The sequence below is a fragment of the Hippopotamus amphibius genome, chromosome 2 (assembly GCF_030028045.1).
Source record: "Hippopotamus amphibius kiboko isolate mHipAmp2 chromosome 2, mHipAmp2.hap2, whole genome shotgun sequence".
Lineage (NCBI taxonomy): Eukaryota > Metazoa > Chordata > Mammalia > Artiodactyla > Hippopotamidae > Hippopotamus > Hippopotamus amphibius.
The window spans coordinates 35,152,871-35,177,119 of NC_080187.1; the positions used below are offsets into that span (position 1 = coordinate 35,152,871).

A 24,249-nucleotide genomic window follows, 5' to 3' on the forward strand; every position below is an offset into this window, starting at 1 on the left:
CTATCACTCCATGTTTCTCCTCCTACCAGCAGCACCTCTGATTGGGGGAGCAAACGATTGGGAGGTCGGTTGATGGTGAAGGAATTTTCAAGAATAATTTTGAGTATGCAGAGTTTTTGCCTTATATGCTGACTTTAGCCCCCAACTCCCAGGTCAGGTGTCGCCATCTTAGCACCAGCACCTGGTGTAGGGCTTGACAATAAATGCTTGTTGCATAACTGAATGAATCCTCAAACACTGGAATTAGGAGGACCCTTAAGGATCTTTAGATCTAATCCACATTTGATGGAGAAATAAATAATAGTAATGATCTTTTATTGAGAGCTGACTCAATGCTAGGATCCATGCTGAGCACTTCACATACATTACCTGATTGTATCCTTTCAGCAGCAATGTGAGCTAGAAGTTATCATCCCTACTTTTTTTTTTTTTTTTTTTTTTTAAGATTAAGACTTTTTTTTTCTCTGTACAGAGAGCTAGCATTGTTTTGTCAGGTAGATGTCTTGGATAATCCCTTCAAGGAAGATCACTTAGTCCAACTTGATGAAGCCCATATCCTTCGTGGACTGATGGAAACACTAGTGGCACATATTTAGGCCGTATTTCCTGATCAGACGGTGCCAGTTTAAGCAGATGCAGTAAGAGTTAGAACTCTAGCTGAATTTTTGTGGGTGGCTCCAGTAGAGCCATCTTGGTTTCAAGGGTGCAGTGAGGTGAATGTTGCACAGCTGGTGACTTGCAGAACCGGCTGTGTCCAGAGGCCACTGGCTGACCCTATGCTATACTACTTCTCATTGCATGTGCAGGAAGTAGAGACCCCCAGAAAGGTAGAAACTTGACCTCGTCCCCCAGCCCCCCCAGAGGCAGGATGGCCACTTTATCCAAGGCGCCTTCATTCCTGGGCTTTCCAAGACCTCTGGCTGCAAGGACATCATGAAGAGGAAAAAAAGAATTTCAAGTGCATTCTAAGAATCCCCTCTATTCTCTTGCTGTGGAGGGCAGAAACATGCACTCAAAGACTCAGCCAGGAAGAAAGATTTGATCTCCTGGGCAGGATCCACTTGCCATGGTGACGCCTTCTTGAGTCGAAGCTCTGGTATGAAGTAAGACTTGTTTAAAGCAGTTAAAAGCAGCAGTCCCCATTGTGTTGAGTGGTGACAGTATAATCCTCCTTAATGATTTCATTCCCTCTCCAAACTCCCCTCCATTATGCATCCTTAAAATGTGACTTCAGATGCCTCTTTAGGTTTCTAGTCCTGTGAGTGCAGGGGGATTTGGCAAGAGGGAAGAGGTAAAGACTGCCTCTCTTGCACTCAGACCACTCAGAGATGCATCACTGGAAACACTTCCCGCTGTATTTTTGGCTAGAGCTATTTGTTTTAAAGATTTTTTTTAAATGAAAACTTAAAATATATATAAAATTAGAGATATTAGGATATTAAACTTCTACATCCCCACATCCCCATCACCTAGCTTTAAAATGTCAATATATGGCCAATCTTGCTTAATTTATACCCTATCCACTCCTACTCCCTTACCTCTGGATTATTTTGAAGAAAAATCCCATATACATTGGGATAAGTATATCTTTTATCTCTAAAAGATAAAGGCTCTTTAAAAAATTATAATAACCTATTACACCAAAATTAAATATGATTTCTTAGTATCATCAAATATCCAGTCAGCTATCATGTATATATATAGTAATATATATTTCAAATGTATTAAATGTTCAAATATATATATAAATATGTGTATATATATATGTCAGAATCCAGAGATAGTCTACACATTTGGTTGATATATCTACATTTGGTTGATATAGCTATCTCCTAAGTTTCTTCTTTTTTTTAAAGGTTTATTTATTATTTTATTTATTTTTGGCTGCATTGGGTCTTCATTACTGCCTGCGGGTTTTCTCTAGTTGTGGTGAGTGGGGGCTACTCTTCGTTGTAGTGCGTGGGCTTCTCATTGCGGTGGCTTCTCTTGTTGCGGAGCACGGGCTCTAGGTGCGCAGGCTTCAGTAGTTGCCGTGCGTAGGCTCAGCAGTGTGGCTTGCGCGCTCTAGAGCGCAGGGTCAGTAGTTGTGGTGCACGGGCTTAGTTGCTCCTCAGTATGTGGGATCTTCCCAGCCCAGGGCTCGAACCCATGTCCCCTGCATTGGCAGGCGGATTCTTAACCACTGTGCCACCAGGGAAGTCCCCTCCTAAGTTTCTTTTAATCAATAGGGTCCCCTTCTTCCTCTATTTTAAAAAAATTGTATTTTGAAGAAACTTGATTGTTTGTCCTGTAGAGTTTTCCATGCTTTTGATTTTGTGGATTACATCCCCAGGGCATCGTGTAATATGTTCCTCTGGTACCTGGGATGAAATCTGGATGTGTTATCAGGCTTAGGTTTGATTTGGGGACAAGAAAGCTTCAGAGTTGATGCCGTATACTTCTTGTGGCCTCATATCAGGGGGTACATAATGTTTGGTTTTCTCTTATCCTGGCTTATTAAGAAGATATTGATCAGTGGGTTGAGGTGTTTTCAGCCTAATCTATTATAACGTTCCTCAGTGGGGTTTTGCCTGATGATTTTTGCAGTCATTGATGATTGCTGTTATTTCATTGGGGATTTCAAAATGGTGATATTCTAATTCTGATAGTCCCTCTTCATTTATTAGCTATAATTATTCTATAAAGAAGAGCTTGACCTCATCTACTATTTGGTTACTCCAAAGTACAGTTCATAAAGAAAAGGCAAGATTATTTACCATTACCTGTTTCTGGAATTATGAGCTTATTCTCAGGCATCCTCCATAGGTGATGTGCTGCTTATGTGCTATTGTGTAAAATTACCCGAAAATTTAGTGGCTTAAGACAACAACGATTTAATTATGTCCCATAATTTTGTGGGTCAGGAATTTGGCCCAAGATTAGCCGATCAGTTTGTCTGCTCCATACAGTGCTGACTGAAGTTACTTGGGGGGGATTCAGCTCATGGATGGGCTGTTTTGGAGGATGTGTGATGCCTTACTGGGAATGGCTGAAAGGCTGAGCTTTGCTGGGATTGTCAACCAGAGTGCCTAAAAGTGGCTTCTCAAAAAGGACGACTGTCATGTGGCTCCTTACATGGTGGCCCATGGCTTTCAGAGAGTGTTCCAGACAGAAACTTGAAAGCTTTTCCTGACCTAGCTTCAGAAAGCATGCAGCTACACTTCTGCTGTATTCTGTAGTTACAAGTGAGTACCAGGACCAGTCCAGGTTCAAGAAGAGGGTACTACACAAGCACACAAATACCATGAGGCACAGTTCATGGGATCATCTTACAATTACAGGGAGCCCGGAGTCAGAGCCAACCTCCCCCCCCAACCCCCCTGCCCAGCCTTTTTGAATGTACTTGACTCCTTCTCCCTGGGGAGTCTAGCCATCCTCTTAATTTTGGTTAGAAGCCAGTTGCAGGAGACACAGCCTTGTTCCAGGTGTCCATGGTCTCTTGCAAGGCCAGCAGAATGTGGACAGCCTCATCGTGAGCAGAGTCAACAGTAAATTACCAAGCTCCTGAAATGTTAGTGTGCCCATTGCCGCCTCCTGCAAACCCACTACCACTATCTTGTAGTTTCTGCTTTAAGCTGAACACTTTCATTAGGAACATCTTGGAGAATTTGGCCTTGAGTGCTTGAAGACTTGAGCAAGGATCTTTTCTGAGAGCTTGGTCCTCCCTTAATCATGAAGAAGCCATCCAGTAGGACTCACAGGAGTTTTGTGGGCAGGACTAAGAGCGCTATGGCCATTCATCTATAATGATTGCTTTTAATGGTATAAAATATTTCATCCCGTGGATGCAACATGCGTTACCAAGCCATTTCTCCATTGTTGTAGTTGTTTGCACTTTTTTGATTATTTATGAGTAATACGGTACGGTTTTGTGCACAAAACCTTTTTATTCTGTTAAATTCTTCCCTTAAGATAGGGTTCCAAGAGTAGAATTAGTTTTTGTCTCGTGATGTATTTTATCAATTTGCTTTTCAAAGAAGTGAACAATTTACATTCCAGTAGCAGTGTATGTGCATATTTTCTTTTCAATAGAATTGAGACTTATTTAAAAATGTTTTTGGCTAATTTAGTAAATGTAAAACTGAAGTTAAGTTTGCTTTGAATATTTTCTTTTCCTATTCTGTTCTAAATTGTCAGTTCTTTCCCCTTATATCAATTTTATAAAGGGTTTGTTTAATTTGTATCAATTTGGCATTAGTTGCTTATGTGAAATTTAGATTATTTCCAATAGTGCCTCCAGTACAATTTGTATCAAAAATATCCTGTTTTTTAAAAAAATTAATTAATTAATTATTTTATTGGCTGTGTTGGGTCTTTTTTTTTTTTTTTTGCTGTGCTTGGGCTTTCTTTTTAGTTGCGGTGAGTGGGGGCTACTCTTCATTGTGGTGCTGTGGGCTCCTCGTTGCCATGGCTTCTCTTGTTGCGGAGCACAGGCTCTAGGTGCGTGGGCTTCAGTAGTTGCAGCACATGGGCTCAATAGCTGTGGCTCACGGGCTCTAAAGCACAGGCTCAATAGTTGTGGCGCACGGGCTCAATTGCTCCGCGGCATGTGGGATCTTCCTGGAGCAGGGATCGAACCTGTGTCTGCTGCATTGGCAGGCAGATTCTCAACCGCTGCGCCACCTAGGAAGCCCCCCAAAATATCCTCTTAAACGTTAAAAAAAATCAAAACATTTAACTTCTAATCTTCTCAGAGATGAGAAGCAGCAACATATTTCTTCTTGGATTCTGCATCTACAGAAAATTCACAAGTAGGAGCAATACCTAATTATATTTAAAATGATCAGAGAAAATGCCAAAAAAAAAAAGAAAACCCCAAACACAACCCAAAACAATTAGAAATAACTCCTTACATGTGTAAAACAACCCAGAGGTTATAAATAGCTCTCACATGTATTATCTCATTTTATTTTTACATTCAATGCTGGAGGTAGACTGGGAGGAATTATTATGGCCATTTCACAGATGAGAACATTGAGGGTCAGAGAAGTTAAGTGCATGGTGACCCAACTATTTAATGGCAGATCTGAGGAGAATCCAGTCTTTCTGATTCCAAATGAGGTTGTTCCTGCATTTACTTAACAAGTCATTAGTGGTAACTTATCACCTCAGGAAATAAGCTAGGAGCTGGGGATGCAGTCATAAACAAGAACCCATCCTCCTGGAGTGTATAGTCTACTGGGAGAGAAGTTTAATTGCCACATAAACTAGGAAGCACAGGAGACCTAAACTACCCAGAGAACAGACACTCAGCACAGCCTGGAGGAACAGGAATTAAGGTCGGCTTCCTAGAGGAGGTCAAGATTAAAGTAAACCCTGAATAACAAGCTACCCAGCCTATGGGGGATGGGGCAAGTTTGATCTAGGCCAAGGGAAGTAGTTGATTCATCCAGAAGTGAGGGCATGTAAGGAGGTAGGTAAACATGATGAACCTTGGTTGGACGTGGGAGGTTATAGAACAAGGGATTCATGAAGATGATGCCCAGGTTTCTAGCCTGAGCAACTGGGAGGAGGGGGTGCTACTCACCGAGAAGGGGAACAGAGGAGGAAGAGCAGGTCTGAGGCACATGCGTGTGTGTGCGTGCGTGTGTGATGACTGTCAAGCCCTGAAAATCCTCAGGTAAATAAGAACCTTTCCTTTCCCTAGAGAACTCTGTATTCCAATGAGAAAAGCAAAGACGTAAAAAATAATCCTGACCTAAAGTGAGAGGTGCTAAGTGGTAGACATATGTATGAGGTTTGCAGGGCACAGAGGAGGGCAGGACTAAATCTGTGGGGTAGGAAGGAAGAACCATCCGAGGAGGTTTCCCAGAGGTGGTGATACAAATGTGGAGGAGGCAAGAGGGTTCCAAGTAGAAGAGGTGTGAGGGAACTGGTGAATTTGGAAGGTAGCAACCTGGAAGTTCTGTTTGGTGAGGTGTAGGGTATGAGTGTGAGTTCTCCTGTAGCTGGAGAGGTTGGCAGGGGGCTGAGACGTATGGACTTCATCTCGTCGATGATGGGCTAGAATTCAGAAAATCCTTCTTCAATCACTAGAATGTAGCTGCATCCATTAGAATGTAAGTTACACAGGGACAGATTATTAAATAGTGTCTGGCATATAGTAGGTCCTCAGGAACTATTTTTTGAATGAATGAGTGGTGACACTGAAATCTTTGCCTTATCTTCCATATTGTTGGAGCTTTCCCAACACTGTCTATTTTTTTGGACTGTATACATTTCAAAAGAAGGATTAACATTAAATTTATATATTAAGTTGAAAGCAGATTTTATTTGTGTATTTAATCTTTCTTCAATTAATCACTAATAACTATTTTTTAATGGTTTATTTTTTTTATTTTGGCTGTGCCGGGTCTTAAGTTGCAGCATGCGGGATCTTTAGTTGCAGCATGAGGGATCTTAGTTGCGGCATGTGGAATCTAGTTCCATGACCAGGGATGGAACCTGGACCCCCTGCATTGGGAGCATGGAGTCTTAACCACTGGACCACCAGGGAGGTCCCAATAATTCTTTTAAAAGAAAAAGCAATGTATAAGTGGTTCTTATGGGTCTACAAATTTTTCCTATAAGGGTTGAATGTTATGAAAGAATTGAGAAGTACATGGATCATTTTGAAAATATGAATAGGTACTAAAGCATTTTAGTTGATGCTATTTTTGTTATCATTAAGAAGTTAGACAAGATCAGATAACTAAACTAAATTTTAAAAAAAATTTAGATATTTCTAGACTACATTATATCCTGGAACCAGCAATCTAAAAGCTAGGTGGGTTTAGTACGTATTTTCAAATGTCATCATTGTTGGGAACATGAATAATACTTAACAACCAATTAAAAGTTATCAAATGTTAGAAGTGGGAGATGTCTTTGACTTCTGGTCCATTTTTCATTTTACAGGTAAGAAACTGGGGCCCAGAGAGGGAGAGGGACTTGTCTAAGATCACACAGCAAGTTAAGAGGCAAGCTGGACTTCCTAGGTGGCGCAGTGGTTAAGAATCCACCTGCCGATGCAGGGGACAAGGGTTTGATCCCTGCCCCAGGAAGATACCACATGCTGCAGAGCAGCTAAGCCTGTGTGACACAACTATTGAGCCCATGTGCCACAACTACTGAAGCCCATGCGCCTAGAGCCCATGCTTTGCAACAAGAGAGGCCACCGCAATGAGGAGCCCATGTGCCACAAACAAAGAGTAGCCCTATAAATAAATAAATTAAAAAAAAAAAAAAAAGAGTAGCCCTTGCTCACCACAACTAGAGAAAGCCCTTGTGCAGCAACAAAGACCCAACAAGGCTAAATAAATAAATAAATAGATAAATAGATTTAAAAAAAAAAGAGGCAAGCCAAGAACAGCATCCAGATGTTTGACTCTGAGTCCAGCACCTTCTTTATTATTCCATGCTGTAGTGGTTATTGTTTTTCTCTATCTAGAACCTACTTCCTCCACTTGTTTTTCTCTATCTAGAACCTACTTCCTCCACTTAAGGGATGAAACAGATTTCATCCCTCTGGCCACAGGGGTGGGCATTGGCCAAGGCTAGGTCAATCATTGTATATTGTACTTCACCCTCTCTGGTCTTCGTCATTGGTTCAAGGGATGAGGATGTGACCCAAGCTTGATCAATCAGAATCCTTCCCTGGGATTTGTGATAGTGGATCTGGGAAAGAGAAGTACCTTTTCCTTTCTGGCTGTGAAGCTGTGAGGATATGAGCTCAAAACTAGGGTGGCTAGGCCTCTGTCACATGGAAAGAATGAGAACAGAAGGAGGACAGACAGGAGAGGTAGTCCAGATGGGAGTTGAATTACTTATACTAATCTCCAAGGTGTATCCATCCTGAAGTTTTTTAGCTCTCTTTAAAAAAACAAAAAAGGAAAAAAAAAACAATGACGATATTCTTCCAATAACCACCTTGTTTTGTTTTGTTTTGTTTTCCTTTTCCTTCTTTTCCTAAAGCAAGTTGGACTTGGGTTCTTGTCCCTTGCAGCCAAAGAGTCTAACCCATGATTCCTCAACAGCGGCAGTATTGACATTTTGGACCAGATCATTGTGTTGGGAGGGGCTGCTCTGTGCACTATAGGATGTTTAACAGCAGCCCTGGACTCTACCCCACTAGATGCCAGCATCACTCCACCCCAACTGTAGCAACCAAAAATGTCTACAGACATTACCAGATGTCCCTTAGGGGTTGGGGCAAAATTGCTCCTGGTTGAGAACCGCTGGTCTAGTCTAATACCCATGGTGACTGTTACTAAAAAAACAAAAAACCAACCAACAAACCAAACGAACCAAACAGATAGGAAAAACTGAAATTCAAAGAGATGTGGGACTTTTTTCAAAGTGGCGAAGACAAGACTACTAAATCGAGCAAAAAGGATCCAGGAAGTGACTCTACAAGGAGATGTTGGTACATGCAAATGTTGGCTCTCATAGCTGTTGGAATAATAACAAACTCCACAAAATGATTTGGGATTTTACCCATGACACAGGCAGTAACTCTCTACCTAAGAATTCTCACGCATCTCGCAAGATGGTGAGACAAAGCAATGCCAATTAGTTTTATTTCTGTTGTTTTAGCTCTTTCTGGTGAATGACTTGGAGGTTTGGGTTCAGTGAACTTTTACTGTGTGTCTCCAGAAAGCTCACCGCATGCCCTTCTGAAGCAGATATCCAGGAAGCCAAACCTTGCTACAGTTAAAATAATAATAAGATTCATTGCACAATGATGATGTGTCTACCTGAGATCAGTAAAATACTGTGAAGAATCTACTTCATTTTTGTTAGAACTGTTTTTGAGGAAGTGCTCCTCAGAGGCAGGATTGTGAAGAAAAGATTACTAGCACAGGATCAAGAGGTCTAGATGTGAGCCTGACTCTGCCACCAGTGCTGTGTGACATTGTACAAGTGTCTGCCTCTCTTTGGGCCTCAGTTTCCTTCTCTGTGTAATGAGGGCTTTTATAAGACAAATGCTGACGAACTTTTCCAGGACTGACTTTTGATGATTCTTGTTGGCAGGCACTATATCGTATCTATCTTTGTTCCCAACCTAGGACCTGGTGCAGCACCAGAAACCAAACAGGTACTAAGCAAATGCTTATTAAATGCACAGATAAATGAATTAGTTATAAGAGAAATGACAAGAACATCCCAGCTTCCAAAGATACATAGAATTAGAAGGGACCTTAGAATTGAAAGGGATCCCTAAGTTTATTTAGTAAAGCCCAGCCAAAGCTAGAACTCTCTTTTTTTCTGACAGATGGACATATAGTTTCTGTTTAAAAACTTCTGATGACAGGGGATTCACTATCTGCAGAGGTTCCGTTTTTTAATGGATCCAGATATTAGGAAGTTCTTTATCTGGAACCGAAAATAACCTCCTTGTTGCTGTCACTTGCTTCTATTTTTATTTTTTTAATTAATTTTAATCTAAGAATATATGTGTATAACTTGAAAAGTAAAATAATACTAAAAGTCTTATTATAATGGAAAATAACTCTTTTCCTCATCCTTTCTCATTCCCCAGGGCTACCCCCTCTAACCACTTTACACTCTATTTCTTCTGCTACTTACATCTGCATTTCCAATTGATATGCTTACACTGTTATTTCTTGATTTATCAATTTTAGGCATTATCTGTTGATTTCCTATTTTAAAGAAGAGGGTGTAGCCCTCTTAACTAACCTTCTCTAAATTTCCCTCTCTATCCTCTAGTGTTTTCACAGGTATAACTGTGTAAATGTTGTTTAATGCTAAGCCAAGTAAAATACTGTGTTTCTCTTCTTTGTACTTCATTTTTGTTTTTCCTGGAGTTAATAATTGCTTTAATTAGTTTTCTGTGTTCTTTTCTCTAATAATTCCCAAGTAGTTCAACTAAACTGTAAAACAGCTGTAAACATGTCATTTTTTTTTTGTTTTAGTTTTCACATTTTTATTTGTACTTGTGAATACTGACAAATATTTCTCTGCTTTATAACATGTCATTTTTTAAAAGTTTTCATTTTTATCAAAGTTATACATATACATAGTCAAATAACCATTATAAAATTTGCCAATGATAAGCCCTTGAATTTATGCCACAATATACCTTTTATAAAGCTCTTTCACGTGATCATGAACAACAGATGTGGCTGGGAGGTTGTTATGTTTTGGTAACAGGTTAAGAAATGGAAACTCAGAGAAGGAAAACGACCTGCCTAAGGTCACACAGCAAGCACCTAGAGGAGCAGAGCCTTTAACGCAGCCCAGCACTTTCCAACTACATTTGTATCGGGAAATATTATTTTGAGTCCAGCTGGTCCATGGCACAGTGTGTCCCAAGATAAGGGGTTCCTGGGATGTGCTTCATTTGTAATAGCCTGGAATAAATCACTTCTGTGCAAAGCAGGGCTCAGCAACTGGCAGAACTGAGTGGGGTTGGCAGCTGTCCGAAGCCTCAACGTAAAAGGCGAGCATGTCTCCACACCCTGTAATCCCACAAACAGGGTCTCTACTTTTTAAGATTCCTAAACAGTGTTACACAAACCCTCCAGGGGCTTAAACTTGACACACAGACAGGTAAGCAGGGACAGGTAGGTAATCTCTTCACGCCACGTCCCCACCTGCTAGAGAGCAGTATCACCTTAATCCCCATGAGGCAGATCTCTTCTTGTTCTTGTCGGGAACCAGGAGGGAAGGAGTGAGAAATGGCCCCCGGGCCTGGAGTCAAAGCATTCTCCTTTTGCAGAAGTGAGTTCTACAGTGTAGAAAGGAAGCTGCGTTCAGGAACAACCAGAACAATCTCTGGACAATTAGGACTGTGGCAAGGGCCCCTTTGACACATGGCTGAGGGAGTCGATTAAGGCCAACTCCTGAGTCCCCGGAGGTGGGAGGGTCTTTCGCTGTTTTTAGCAGAAACGAGGCAAGGAGTATTTGACTCCGTGCACCCTTAGAGCAGCACTGCCAGGACAGAGGGACGTGCTGCTCTCCTGTGTAGCCCCGAAATCTTCCTGACACTCTTCCTTAACCCTGATCTCCAAGTCCTTCCCAGCTTTTCAGGGCCTGTGGTCTGATGATTTACCATCACATGCAAGCCCTTGGAACAGCACAGAACGGACTCAGCACCAGCTCTGGGGGTGGACAGACTTTCTACGGAGGGGACTCATACCCAGAACATCCTGGAGCAGGTGTGTGGAGCCGGGGGTGGGGCAAGCAGCCTGGCCTAGAAGGTGACTGAGGCTCCCAGCCCACGTCACTGACTCTGGAGTCTGCAGTTTCATTTGGGTTGGAAAGGCTGGTGGTAGAGACCACAGAGCCCTGGAGTTAGAGGAAATCTTTGTGATGTCTCATTTGAGAGAGAGGACTGTGCAGGCTTAGAGTGATTGAGGACCCCGCCTCTGGCTATATAGCAGGTCGGTGCCAGAGTTGCTAATGGCAACAGCAGTAATTAGGTGCTTACTGTATGCTAAGCATAGAGCAAAATGCTTTGCATTCATTAACTCATTTAATCATCCCAACAACTCTATGAGGGGATTTCTGTTATTTCTCCTGTTTTTGAGAGCACACTGAGGCTCAGAGGGGTGAAGTAATTTGCCAAAGCTATGGGGCTGGAAAGAGGTGGAAGCAGGACTTGAACCCAGGCTTCTGTGCCCCCGAAGCCTGTGCTATGGACTCTAATGAGATATCAGGTAGGACAGCACTTTGGATAGAAATTAGAGAATTGCATTTCCCTCTGTTGCAGTGTGCATATGTCACTCAGCACTAATTAAAGGAAGCATTTGGGAGGCTATGGTGGTGCGGGGAGTCCGGATATCTTGGGTCCCAACCTTCTGCCTGACTTGCCGTGTGACTTGGGACAACATCTTCCTTCCCCTCTCTGACCCTCAGTTTCTTCATCCTGGGGGCCATGTCATAAAAGTGCATTCTGTGCTAAACACAGGGGTGGTCATGTGGACATACTTCTGTCCAGTCCTCAGTGGCAAAGGGGGAGAAGGCCACCAGAGGAGATTCTGGGCGGTGGCACAAGGCCTGGCCTCCCGAGAGGCGAGGCTGCTTCTAGCCCGCCAGCCAGGCCAACACAAAACCTCAGCTTCTGTGCGACTTGCTTCTTGCACCTTGTTTCGTCTGCAGAGCAAGCTACTTACCCTGCTGCCTTTAGCACAGGCCATCAGTGCGGACCTAATCCCTGGGGGCTTACTGCTTTCTCTAGGAATTCAGGGAGGGCCGCAGAGGGAGCCCAGCTCTTAAGAGCCATCCGCCACCCTCTAGCCCCCAGCAGAGCAGCCTCAGCTGAGAACCTGTGGCACTGTGTGCTCCTGGTCTGCGGTTCTGGCTGTGCAACCTCGGACCAGCCGCTCTCCCTCTCTGTGCCTCCCTCTGCCCATGTGTGCACAGAGAGAACTGGCTCAGATGCCCTCAAAGGGACTTCAACTCCCTGAGGTTCAGAAATACATTCCTATGTGGTTTCTCCCCTTTGAGGCCTCCCTCATCCCTCAACTGCACCCTCCCCCATCTCTGAAGCAATTTGTAGCATTTCATTGTCCCATCCCTGCCCTGAGCCTGGGGCGAATCCCTCTCTCATTCAACCTCCTGCTTTTAAACTGGGGATAATAATACCTGATAACTCACCCTGCTGCTGCGGGGATTAACTAATTAGTGGTTATTAAGGGATGGAGGAACACAGTGCTCTGTTTCCAATTAGGACAGTTTTCCTCCTCTGAGTTCCTGCTATTGTCTGCACAATCTCAGAGAGTTAGTCAGAAAACCCTGAGAGTCTGACTTCTGGCACCCCCAATCTACAGATGGAGAGATTAGGCCTGGGGGAAGGAGTAAGACCATGCAGTCGTTTTTGCAGTGCAGAGGGGGCCGGAACTCAAGGCTCTGGATGTTTGTCCAGTGCCCTTCATCATGCCCAGTGGTCATGGTCCAGGTCCCTCTGCTGGGCTGGAAGAGGAACCAAAAGGCTTCCATACCTTGGCCCTGGTTCACGGGGGTTCCACAACTTGGTATCAAGGAACCAAATTTGGCTTCAGCCAGTCCTGGGTGCCAGTCCTGGCATCTTGGCTTACTAGCTGAGTGACTTGGGGCGCGTCACCCCATTCACTGCTGAACTGTCCGTTCCTTCATTGTAAACGGGGATACTGACATCTTCCTCAAAGGTTGCTGTGAGTATTGGCCCAGAGCAAGAGTTTGAGAAACAGGTATTATGTTATTATGATGATGTTTTTCTTGACTGCGGTGATGGCCAGAGCTCACCACGAGAGCTGCAGAGCGATGCTTCAGGAACAGACCCTCACCACGTGCTCCTGTGGGCTGCACTTGGCTTCCATGTACAGCATCTCCTTCATCCCCACCCCAAGGCAGCAAGGGTGGTGTTATTACCCCATTTGACAGAGTTGTCCATGGATGGAGGCTTAGAGAGGAAGATAACTTGTGCAACGTTGTGTTTGCCTTAGAAGTGAGGTGACCTCATTTTTAGTGTCTTTTCTTGCCATCTCTCAGTTCCCATACCCTTTATTTCCTGTGAATTCCCCTCTGTCTTTTCTGTAGAGAAGTATGGGTACTGCATGGCTCACCACAAGAGCAGCCCAGGCCCTTCATAGCTCCTCACGCCCCACCCCTGTTAGCACACCCGAACTCATCTCAGATACCAGGCATTTTCTGGGAGCCACGAGTGGGTACAAAAAGCCATTGGGTTTGACCAGGCTCAGTGTGGGAGGGTAATACTGTGCAGTACATTTGCCTTGGCCCTGGGTGTGGTCTCACCGTAATAATCCTCATGATGATATTGGTGTTATCTCCCGCTGCTGAGAACTTGCTAGGTGCCATGCCCAGTGCTAAGCATTCATTGTTTCTTCATTGCAATCCTTGGGCTCCGTGCCCCGTGCTACTAACTCCCTTCTACACATGAAGAAATAGAGGTTTAGAGAGGTGAAGTCACCTTGCTCAAGGTCACATGGCTGGTTAGTGGCTGTGATTTAAACCCAGATCTTTTGCCCTTACAGACTGCACATAACCTCTGTACTCCTTCGTCCTCCTCGGGACCTGGGGACCTGGGACCGACCCAGACCCAAACCTGGGTCGGTCCTAGGTCCTATCCATCCTCCAGGTTCCTGCAATTGTCCTCTCACCTGGAGTGACAGACATGTATACAGGCAGGCACTTCCTCTGTGCAATGGGAATACCTTTGCAGGGTTCTGGAGAGGAAATCTAAGCAGAGCACTTTTCAAGTTGCCTGGCATATGGTGAACACATAATAAATTGCAGTAGTTATTATTCCTGACATGATCTCGGCTTCCCATGGGGTCCATGGAATAAGGGGGTTCATGTGCTAATGGGAAAGGGAAGCCAGAAGAGGTCATGTGCTGATAGAACAGAGCATCCTTTCTCTGGTGATTTGTTTAGGCTGCAGTCAGGACAAAAGCAAACTAGGGGGCACGGTCATTGTCTCTGAGGGGCTGCGCTGGGTAGAGAGAGAGCAGATGTAGTCTGTAGGAGGCCCAGAGGGCAAAGCCAGTGGGAGGAGTTGCAGGATTGAGGCTGGTTTTTAAACCAGGCCAAAGAAAAGAGGGGCTTCCTGGAGTGGTGTTGAGCTCTCCCAAACTGGAGGTGCGTGAGCAGAGGCTGCAAGCTGGTGTTGCAGAAGGCATTTTAGTGGCTGTATCACACGATTTCTAAGATCTCAGGACAGAAAAGTTACAAGAAGGTTGATTCTGACTCAGCATAAGCAGGAGTTTTCTAGCAGCGCTATCTAAGGATAGCTTCAGCAGGTGGTAGTGAGGTTCCCATCGCAGGGAGCACTCAAGCAGAAGCTGGATAAACACTGGAGAGGAATGTTGTCGAACGGATTAGTGCCTCAGACAGCAGGCTGGGTTAGATGGCTCCTTAGTGAGAGGTGACATGACACGGGTGGAGAAGAAGGGGCCAGAGTCTAATCTGAGGTCTGATCCAGACACCAGCAGTTGCCAGCTGGGTGACCTTGGGCAAGAGTCTTCACCTCTCTGAGCTTTGGCTTCCTTACCTGTGAAATGAAAATTATAATCTCTCCTGCTTACCTTCCAAAACTGTAGTGAAGGGTCAGAGATACATAGGCTATAATAAGGCTCTGAGAACTCTGAAACCACTGTGAATTATTTTTCTGACCCTGTGGGGAGACAGGAAGATGGGGTGGAGGAAGATGGGTGGAGAGGAGGGAGAAAGAGGGGAAAGGAGGAGGTATCTGGCTTTGTGCTTTGTGCTGGATTGGAGGAGAAAGGAGTTTGTGGTGGTCTGCTCCTTTTAGAGCTGCAGCAGCAGTTTGAGTCTCTTAGAACAGTGCTGTCCACTGTATTGATGGAAATGTTCTATATTTGCACTGTCCAGTCAATAGCCACAAGCTACAAGTGGCTATCGAGCCCTCGAAAAGCAGCTAGTGTAACTGAGGAACTAAATTTTAAATCTTATTTGGCTATCATATTGGACAACTCAGCTCTGAAGAAGGCAACAGGAACCTCCTTCCTTCCCACCATCCCTGCCCTTGCATCCCGAGTAGGTGCTGTGGCCTCATACTGCCTGGGCACTGCAGAGGTCACCAAGATGAACAGGACAGGGTCCTGCCCCTGAAGAGCTTACAGCTGGTCCTGGGAGATGGACAGATTGGCATGTAGATAGAAATTACAATCCGAGGTGAGGCACACAGCTCTGCAGCTGTGTGGGAGTGAAAGGAGGGAGCCACTCACTCAGGTGGGGCTTTAGAGACTGCACATGAGGGATGAAGTTGGGTGTTCTGGGCAGGAAAAAGCCTTCCTCTTGAGGGAACGGCATAGGCAAAGGGTTGAAGGCAGGAAAGAGCACAGAATGTCTGGAGAGTAAAGGTTGGTGTGAGGATGGAGGAGGGCCAGTGGCAGGAATCAGATCCCAGATTCCCTGTTCCAGTCACCCAAGGAATGCCCATTGAGCCGATGGGTAGAGGTCTGTCTAAACTGCCTGGCACTGTTCACGACAGGTTAGGGGTGGCTTTGGAGGGGTCTTCTCCCTCTGCCCTTTACTCACAGAATCTTTTCTCCCTGCCTTGCCTTCATGGAAGAGCTCAGGGTCCTGCTGTCCTCTGGCAGAATCCTCAAGAGTCCTCCTCCAAGAGCACACCCTTCTTATCCTCAGTCTTCCCAGTGAAAACTTGCTCATGACTCAGGCTTCGGCATTACTGGGCTGGCCTGTTTCCTCATTCACAGGTCCTGGCTGACAACCTGACTGAATTCCTAAATGGCACGCTTGCCTCTAACCCCACCTCACTCCAGTCCAACTTCTTGCAGAAACTGCTAGGAGAAAACGTCCTGCCTAAGGATTTGCTGTGGCCCTCGTTTAAGGAAAGCTTCCGTGAGGGTAGCCATTGGATGTCGTGCAGCGCACATCACTGCCTGCCCGCCCAGCGCCCTGCCTCCTCTTGCTCCCTCTTTTTTTTTTTTCCCCTTAAATCTTTATTGGAGTATAGTTGATTTAGTTTAGTTGTGTGTTGGAGTATAGCTGATTTAGTTTAGTTGTGTTAGTTTCTACTGACAGTAAAGTGAGTCAGTTATACATACGAATATATCCACTCTTTTTTAGATTCTTTTCCCATGTAGGCCATTATAGGGTACTGAGTAGAGTTCCCTGTGCTGTGCAGCAGGTCCTTATTATCTCTTTTTCCTCTTGCTCCCTCTTGACAGAAGCCCCATCACACGCACACAGCCACAGCCACCTGCGCGTGGGGACCGCTGACCTACCCCTGACTTCAGAGATGGACCCGAGTGGTCTCAGGAAAATTTCATTTCACTTGCTGTTGTCCCGGCCCCAACTCGTTGGTTGAGGAAAGGCATGAGATCCAGTTTTGGCCAATGAAGCACAGGAGATGCCTGCTGGAGACAGTGTGAGAGAAGCTTTCAAGGGAAAGTTTCCTCGCCTTACCCCTGGGAAAGAGACATAGTAAACGCTGGTCCCTCTACTTCCTTGGGGTGATGTCATGTGGATGTGATATTTCAAATTGCTGTGGTCATCTTGTTTCTAAGCAGAGTGGGGAGCTTGAAAGAACCTGAAGATGCCGCTGAACCCTTGAATCAACTCACCCTGAAGGCCATCCCATCTGTACACTTTCTGTTTTGTGAGATAATACATTTCTGTCATTTGCAGCTGAAAGCTTCTTAATCAGTACAGAGGGGTGAGGTACACGGGTCAGTTTCAAGTGATAGAAACTCAGTTCCAATTGGCTTGAGCAAAAGCGGGGACGTGACACTGCTTTGCATAATAATAGAAGATGGATCTCCATGTGTGCAGAGAAATCCTGGCAGGTTATGTGGATTTAGAAAAACGGTTTTCTTCTAGTAGTCTAGAGCCTATACTGGCTTTGAGAATTATGGTTTAGCTTTGGAATATTTGTGTGTGTGTGTGTTGTGTGTTTGTTCTGCAAGCATCACCATTTGGAAGACTATGGGAAGAATGAGTAGGCATTTTTATCACAAATTGGTGGAAACACATGGATGAGGACCATCCTTACAGGGCCCGAGCCCACCCCATGTTCTGCTGGGGCCCTGCATGGTTATTCTAGATCCAGACTTTGGGAGAGATGCTGCCGGAGGCTTCCTGTGTACTGTGGCTCTCCTTGACTTTGGGTTAGTGCCATCCCTGTGATCAGGAATGAGCTTTTCCTAACTGGCAGAGGTTTCCTGGTGAAGGACTGACAAAGGGCTTCCTTTCTCAGAGGATGGAAAAGAAAGTGGTCTTCGAGGCAAGAAACATGAGGAGACCTCCTGTAGAGGGTTGATATTTCTTTATTTTGGACTCTTGGAAGAATTCTGTTTGGAGTCCAGTTTTACGGATGCAAGTCCATTGTTCTTCCTGACATTCAGTAGAGGCTGGTAGACATGTAGTCTTATGGGTGGGTTATGGGGTGTTGAGGATGGGTTTGGGGTGGCTGGGTGGCTTTTTTTTTAACAGTTCCCATATAGTGAAGCCCTGCAGTGGTAGTTACATCCTATGGCAGGTGACCAGAGCAAAGCAAATGGAAGCCCAAAAAGAAGCTGAGAACGGTGGGCAATTGAGACCCTTTGAGATCCATTCCGCAACCCCTAACAGGTCTCCAAATATTTCCGTTTTAGGCCTCAGTGTCAGGGTAGGGTGGGACTTGAGGGTAGACACAAGATCTGAGAAGACACACCTCCCCACCCAGCAGCTCCTCTGCCCTCTTTGGGTTCTTTCAAAGCCAAGGAAGTGGGGGCCCCACATCCCCCTTAGGGTCTGAGCTGGGGTCCACAAACAGGAATATCTGTCCTCCAACAAGGAACCGTGATGCCTGTTACTTCCTCCCTTTCTCTGAGAGGCTTAGGGACTTAGTGTAGCTGTTGAGAAATAAAGCTGGTAAAGTGGTGAGCATTATATTTTTATCCACAAGCCTGTCTGTTTCCAAAATTCCCTTGTAGACACCATCAAGCAAAGTCTGGCAGGTTTTTTTTCCCTCCAAAAGCTGCTAAAATGGCTTGATTAAATATGATACAAGAAACCATTTTCTTTCATGTTGTTGGGTTCCTCTCTAACTCTCTCCACTAAGGCACCAGTTTGGAAGCTTTCTGAGTGCAATAGAAGGGGGCTGCTCCTTGACCTTCCTGCCTTAGCCTGGCATTCAAGACTCTTTTTCATGAACCGGCCTTCTTAGATTTAGCTCCAGCTTCTCCCCAGCATGTACTGTATATTTTGTTTTTTTAAAAATCAAAGATGTCTCTGTTTTTATCAACAAATCTAGAGACCCATAATTACCCTCCTCGCTTTGCTATTATTTTCCTTCTGCCTGAAATACGTTTTATTCCCTTATCCATCCCAGTCTTCCTTCTACATGTCCAAAGTCTACCTAGCTTTTAAAGCCCAAGGAAAATGCCATCTGTACTACAAAGCCCTGTCAGTGCAGGGACTGAAGTTATCAGAGAGACCTGTGTTCAAATCTCAGCTCCGTCACTGTTAACCATGTGACTTCAGGCAAGTAGCTTCTTCTCTCTGAACTTTATTTTCCTTGTCTGAAAAGTGGTGATAATTACCCCCATAATCTAATATCCACCCAGCAGCCACGAAATATAAGATCCCGTGAAAATATAAGTCAAATAATGTCACGTCTCTGCTCAGAATTCCCCCAGCGGCTCCTCATTCACCCAAAGTAAAAGCCAAGTCCTTGCAGTGGCCCTCGACCCCCATCTCTGGATCATCCACTCCTGCTCTCCCACCCCAGATTCCTCACAGAGCCTCCAACATGCCTGGCATTTTCCTGCCTCAGGAACTTTGCACCTGCTGTTCCTCCTGCCTGAAACATTCCTTCCTATGGATGCTCCCGATCTTTCCTTCACCTCCTCCATGGATTTGCCCAGATATCACTTTCGGGGTAAAGCCTTCTCTGATCAGCCTGTTTAAAGTTATAACCATTTCCCTTCTTGACGTCACTCCTGATTCCCCTTCCTTGCTTTATTCTTCCCATACACATGTCACCTTCTAGTACAATGCAAAATGTTTATTTTTCTGTCTCCCTCTACTGGAAGGTGATCTTAAGGAGGACAAGGGAGTTTTTTGTCTGTTTAGTTTTCTGATGTATCCTCCAGTGCCCAGAACAGTGCCCTCAGAGAAGGGCACATTCTACAATAAATATTTGTTGAATGAATGAATGAATGAAAGAGTGAATGATCTCCGATGGCCTTTGAGCCCCAAGAACCACTGAGAGCTGTCCCTGGTGCTGCCCTGGCCTGGCCTCTCGCTGCTCTTCCTGCAGTTCCGTGCTGACCTTAGCTTGTCTGGTCAGTCTCGGCTCCTCTGGCCCCATCTGTATTCACTCCTCAGCTGCTGATCTAGCAAGTCAGAGGGCAGAAGAGGAAAACACAATATGTAAGATGAGGGGTTTGAGGCCCTATGAACTCAGCTCTGAAGGACCCTCAGGATCAAGTCCAAACTCCTGGGCATGTGCTCTAAGACTCCTGCCTCCCTCTTCAGCCCATCTTGTATTGCTTTCTCCTGCTGCCTGTGCTCCTGGTCTCTTCCTGTTCCTTGAACCATGTGTTCTGTTCTGTTCTGTTCTTTGACCACCTGTGACTCCAGATTCCACGCTGTTCCCACTCCCCCTGACTTCTTGTCTGCCCAAGTCTCAGTCAGCCTCCGGATTTTATCTCAAAGGTCACTTTCTCCTGAAGGCCTTGTGCTTGATTCCCAGATAAGGATTATACTCCCATGGGGCTCCGATCCCCCCCTCTTTGGGAACAGTCGTTATGCTTGTAATCATTCTTCACTGCTTTCCCCCCTGGTAGACTGTGAGGTTGTGAGGTAAGGCTCCAGGTCTGTTTTGCTCCCTCCTGTATCTTCAGAGCTTAGCACAATGCCTGTTACATAGAGAGGGTTCCATAAACCATTGCTGAATGAAAGCCTGGTGAGGAAGAAGGAAGACATAGGGGGCAGTCCAGAAAGAACACAGGCTCTGGAATCCAAATGACCTGGATTCCAATCCCAGCTCTGTCACTTACAGTCTGTGTGACCATCGGTAACTCACCACCCCTCTCTGAGCCTCCATTTCTCATCTCTAAAATATAGATAATAATAGCAGTGTCCCTAGGGTTGTAAGCATAATTACATGTGATGTTGAACAGATACTTTGTACTTAGAAGGTGCTGAATAAGTGGCATTTACGTTAATGAAATTATGAAACACAAGTAATCATCTTCAGCTTCTGTCTGCAAAGTACTTCCAAACCAATTATTTCATTTCACTTTTAGAGTAGCTCTTGGAGGAAGGAAAACTGAGATTAGGAGGTTAAGCAACTTGTTCAAGGTCACCCAGCATCGTAGGGCTAGGTAGAGATTGGACCAGGCAGCGTGACTCTGGAGTCCCTCTTCTAGGACCCCACCAGTCTCTACTTTGTATGTTGGCTACTTGGGTACAAATCCTACTAGATTATAAAGAGCAAACATCATGCTCAGTTCATTACAGAATCCCTAGTTCCTGTCCAGAGTCTGACAGAGAGCAGGTAGTTGGTGAAAGTTTGTTGAGTAAGTAAATACATGAGTTTATCCATGACTCTGTGCTCACCCAGATCCTTCTGGCTGCTTAATTCAGAGCAGGACGCTCTCACTACCTCCCACTGGCTTCTTTTGGCAGGGACACAGGCAGTGTACCTTCAGAGGAAGTATCCACAGGTGTCACTGGAGCATGTCCCTGGCTCCACTGAGAGACAAGTCAAGTGTCCCCTGGAGCCCTGGCCACCTCTCTTTCTCAGGAGCTGCTTGAATATCCACTCACCTATGACAACTGGGTCAGGTGCAGTGCTGGAGAGAGCATTGTGTGCAGCCAGGTGCCCTGGGGTCCCCATGCTTGGCTCTACCCAGAGGCCCTGGGGTTGAATGCCATCTCTGAGCTTCTTGGGCAGCAGTTGGGCAGCCAGGCCAGCTTCCTGGGTGACAATCCCAGCCTTGGGTCCTTTGGGCTGGTAGAACACTGGGCCAGGAGACTTTCTCTTACTCACTCTCAGGGGAAACTTGATGCACTGGGGGCCTGGGGAGCTGAAGTATTCATCTCATTTTGTTAGTCCCAAGTACTCCCTGCCTAATATCTATTTCCTGTTGAATCTAAGGCACACAGAAGAATGAGAAGTCAAAGGAAAGAGTTAGAGAACCCGAATTTTGTCCCAACTGGGTTTCCACTGTGGTGTGCCCTGGGTAAGGTGCTTTCCCTCACTGAAACTTAGCTTCTGAGATTGAGAGAAGCATTGCTGGGAGGCAACCTCAAGGATGCCCCTTTCCAATCACAGACAGCCCATGAGAATATAAAGACCATTGGATTCTGAATCAGCGGCCTTGCCCAGCCTCACTCAGACTTGGTTTTCCCATCCATAAAATGAAGATAATGCCTGTATTCTGGATCACCTCATAGGTTGTTGAGGGCTCCGGAGATTTCATAAATGTCAACTTATGCCTACAAGGAGTATGAGGGCGGTGATGACTCCAGCCGCAGCCATCTACAGTTTTTTTTCTTTAAGAGCTTTTATTGAGATACAATTGACATACAATAAACTGCATATATTTAAAGTGTACAGTTTGATTTTTTTTCTTATTAGTGATGTATATATGGCAATCCCAATCTCCCAATTCATTCCTCTAACCCCCCCCACCCCCCACTTTCCCCACTTGGTATCCATATGTTTGTTCTGTAAGCCATTTTAAATCATTAAATTAACTCTCTAACACTTACCACTTTCAAAGCACTGCGTTGAATGCTGAGACATACAGATATATGTCCAAGGATTTAGAACTTTATATTTCTGGGCCTTTTGCTTTCTAAAAATCCAAAATATAATGATTCTTAAATGTTATTGCTCTAATTGCCTGGAATAAGTTTCCAGAGAGCTGAAAGAAATCAAAGAACCTGTTGAAAGACTGTGAAACAAGGCAGAGGGGCAGAAACAGCCACCATTGAGGGCCAATGTGTTCTAGGTACTTCAAACCTCAAGAGAACTCCCAAAAGACAGGTGGTAGTAGCTCAATCTACAGATGAGGAAACCGAGGCTCAGAGAGGGAAGCAGGATGTGGGTCCAGACCCTGATGCTTTGGTGGATTGATTGACTCTTTCATCCTTCCTTTCCTTTATTCCACAAATACTTGTTGTGCTGACATCTGGGTGGAGGGATCTGACTTTTTGTCAGAGCCTCATTTTTTGCCTCCTCCACACTGGGCCTCTCAAGCGGACTGGGTCATTCCCCTCTCACAAGGACGCACGTCAGAGGAGATCACCCTGGGTGCAGGCCCCGTGAGCCTGGTCAGCATCAGGAAGTGAGGGAGTGGGGGCTGTTTGCTGGAGCCCAACAAGGAGAGGGGGTGGTCAAGTGCAGACTTTGACCCCTCCTTCAGTCATATCGCTTTACATTTCTCAAGATCCTAGCTAACACAATCAGGGGATTTGTAAGGCCAAGTGAGGCTTCTGTTTAGAAGTGGGAAGAATTTTGTGGTGAGGAACACTCTGGGTGTCGGTGTGGCAGAGTCCTTGCCCACAAAAGGGCAGAGCGTATAGTGGAAGTGCAGTAGACTTGGAGCCTGGATATCTGGATGTAGTCCCAGTTCAAAAATTTGTTGACTGTGTGACCTTGGACAAGTCACTTTGTCTCTTGAACCTCATTTGTTTCATGTGTAAAGGCACTGATGTGCAGTGGTTACATGATTCTGTATATGAAGACTTGGATTATTTGCAGAGAAAGGACTCCATAAATGTTAACCATTATCTGTAAGCAGGATAAAAGTTCCACATGACCATCATCACATGAGGAAAGATTGGCTATCAAAGCTCCCTATAAAGGCCTCAGTCTCCTTGGTTATAAATGGCAAGAAATAATTACAGGGCTTCCTAGGTGACGCAGTGGTTGAGAATCCGCCTGCCAACGCAGGGGACACAGGTTCGATCCCTGCTCCAGGAAGATCCCACATGCCACGGAGCAACTAAGCCCGTGCGCCACAACTACTGAGCTTGCGCTTTAGAGCCTGTGAGCCACAACTATTGAGCCCATGTACTGCAACTACTGAAGCCCACGCTCTTAGAGCCCGTGCTCTGCAACAAGAGAAGCCACGGCAATGAGGAGCCCACGCACCACAACAAAGAGTAGCCCCCACTCACCACAACTAAAAAGAAAGCCTGTGCACAGCAAAAAAGACCTAACACAGCCAATAAAATAAATAAATAAATTTATTAAAAAAAAAAAGAAATAATTACAATTTACACCATCCAAGCCTTAACTCTACCTTGGGATCAAAAGATTACGGTGATCTTTGGAGATTTATTGGCAGCAACTTTTGTGTAGTGAATCACCCATTCATTTCTATCCATGCTGTAAAGGCCTATAGAAATGATGTAGCCCCAGGGCCATATATTCTAATTATAATGATGATAATAATATTAATGAACATTCATTGAGCACTTATCTATTCCAGGGACTATGCTAGGTATCATATATGGATTTTCTCATTTAATTGTCACATCATTCCTATGAAGTGGGCATTAACATGCTTCCCATTTTCAAATGAGGAAGCTGAGGCATAGAGAACATAAACAACTTGCTGTATAAGTCTCAACAGGAAATAGAATCAACTGGATGGTTCAGATAGAGAGACTTTAATGAAAGGGCTATTTACAGGAGACCAACAGGGTTAAGGGAAAAAGCAAGAGATGTTGAGAGACCTAGAGGCTAGCCAGTGGGAAGGGTAGAGGGAGGATGTGGAGTTA

The 24,249-nt window shown here is 45.0% G+C and overlaps 1 protein-coding gene and 1 pseudogene across 4 annotated transcripts in view; one reads left to right on the forward strand and one right to left on the reverse strand.

Moving 5' to 3' along the window:
- XPA (XPA, DNA damage recognition and repair factor) overlaps positions 1-24,249 on the forward strand; it is a 182,921-nt gene that overhangs the window by 66,751 nt on the left and 91,921 nt on the right. The window lies entirely within an intron of this gene.
- On the reverse strand, positions 432-2,796 carry LOC130846598 (40S ribosomal protein S29-like; annotated as a pseudogene).